Source organism: Phaethon lepturus, unplaced genomic scaffold (assembly GCF_000687285.1).
Source record: "Phaethon lepturus isolate BGI_N335 unplaced genomic scaffold, ASM68728v1 scaffold446, whole genome shotgun sequence".
Lineage (NCBI taxonomy): Eukaryota > Metazoa > Chordata > Aves > Phaethontiformes > Phaethontidae > Phaethon > Phaethon lepturus.
The window spans coordinates 1-2,493 of NW_010545336.1; positions in this window are offsets into that span (position 1 = coordinate 1).

The following is a 2,493-nucleotide window of genomic DNA, read 5'->3' on the forward strand; positions in this document are numbered from 1 at the left end:
AGGTCTTTTCAAACCTTAATGATTCTGTGATACATGTCATGCTGAGGGATAAAAACAGAGTTGAGGGGGAGTTTGGGGAAGGTAGCCATTGCTCAGAGACCAGCTGGTCAACTCGCCAGAGGTGCCGATGAGTGATTGCCTTTGCATTACTCGATTTTTTGCATTTTTTTTCCTTTCTTTCTTCTTCCTCTTTCCTCCTTTTAATAAATTATCTTTGTCTCAGCCCAGGAGCTTTCTTGCTTTTGCGCTTCCTTTTCTCTGCCCTGTCCCACTGGGAGAATGGGAATATGAAGAGAGCAAGCAGCTGTGTGGTTGCTTATGTGCCCATCAGGGCTAACCCAAAACTGCACCATCACACTTTAATAGTGCATTTTCATGCCTTGAGGGTGGTTTGTTTGTTGTTGCTTGCATGTTAGCCTCAAGACTTCTAAATTTACAAATGCTTGCTACTGTCCTTAAAACATGTTCTCTCTTCAAAGCCAGCTTGACAGTTTTCACCACAAAACAATTAGTATATATATTGCTGGACTATCATTTGACATGATTGCTTTACTGGGAAATATTAGGCCAGCCAGAAAAAGTTTCCAAGTGTAAATTCATTAATTTAATTAATATATTTAAACATTGGCATTAAAAATAAAAGCAAGATTTATGTATAGGCTTGCAGGTAAAAGATGCCTTTGAGCCAGGGGACTTGTACTTAAATAAGATTTCCCAGAAAGAAAATCATAGGCTATTTATTAATTAAAAAAAAAAAAAAATCTAAACAAAATGTCACTGTCCTCTATCTTTCTGGGTTATAGGTACAACGCTGTTAGGAGCAGGGGATTTATATAGCAAAATATACCCAGACTAATGAGTAGTCAGTGAAAGATAGCAGCTTCTTCAGTAAACTGTGGTAAGAATGGGCAAGATCACACACTGTTCCTTCAGCCAGCACTAAATCATTAGAGGTTAGCAACCAAAGGTCTATTCAAGACCACTTGCTTTTTTCCAACAGAAAGTTGTTGGGACAGATATATGGAAGAAAAACTTTGGTCCCTTCAGTTTCCCTTTGGTTCCTTCCTAAGTTTCAGTTCAAGACCTGAACTGAAAAAAGATTAATTTTTCAATCATAATCTTTGTATAGCTTGTTAAAAAATAATTCAAAAAGTTCAAGCAGAGGAAGAAAGAAATAGGGCTACTACCATTGCTTTGGTCAATATAATGAATAATGTAGGTTTTTTAAAATTAGCCTTTTAATCTAGAAAATACTGATTTTTACTACTAGCTCTTGCAAAGTACTTCTAAATTTGGTTGTAGATAAACAAGCAGTGACTTACATCATCTCTGGCACATAAAAGGTGAACTAGATTACTACAGAAGTGCAATAATTCAATATAAGACTGTAAAATGATAGCACAATAAAGAGAAAGAAGTAGAGTAACAATGTTGGTTTTTATCACCATAGGTACAAAAAGCTCAGATATCATAATTTCCTTCCTCTTATTTTCAAAACAATAGAAACACATTCTTCACACAGTACTACAAAGTCAGCATAGAAACTGGAAAACAATAGTAATTTGAAAAAAAAAAATCTTAATCCTTATCATCCACTTTTTTCCCAGCATAATGAAATTTGAAATGACTAAACAAAAAACAAATTGTGAAATTGATGTGTTTCGTTAGAAGACTTTGTTAAGATGCTTACAGCTTAATTTGATCTCAAGTTAAAATATAAGGCTATTAAAAAAAAAAATCATTCACATTACAAAACTAAATAAATTGCAAAAACTGAGAACAAAATGAATTACGTAATGCCAAAAAATTCTTAATACCAGAACAATTATGGTAACCTATGTAAGCTCTATAAAACAACTAATATCTTCCCTTTCATTTTGGACCCAGACTAACAGAGTGGTGTGGTCAAACATCTATATTTAAGGGCAGGAGAGAGGGAATAAATTGTCACACTCCTGGCATTATTGAAGGAATAGGTCAAGAGAACACCCAGAGAACATGAAGGCTATAGTTGTCACAGAAGAAGTAAACTCTGGACCAGATAAATTTTAATGAAAACTGATTGATTCGTTTCCTACTTGATAGGTACAATACTGGGCTATGTGGACCATCCTATTTGATCTGATATGGCAATTCTTACCCTTGCATCCATATTTTTCAAAGTACTTTCTGCTTCTGAGATTTAGTATTCTGCTTCCAACAGTGATGTCCTGGTTTCAGCCAGGATAGAGCTGGTTTTCTTCACAGAAGCTGGTGTGAGACTGTGTTTTGGATTTGGGATGAGAAACTGCTGATAATGTGCTGATGTTTTGGGTTGTTGCTGAGCAGTCAAGGACAGTCCAGCTCCTCGTGCTGGCCTGCCAGCAAGGAGGCTGGGGGTGCACGGGGAGCTGGGAGGGGACACAGCCGGGACAGCTGACCCAGACTGGCCAAAGAGATATTCCCTACCATACGACGTCATGCCCAGTACATAAACTGGAGTTGGCCGGGGGG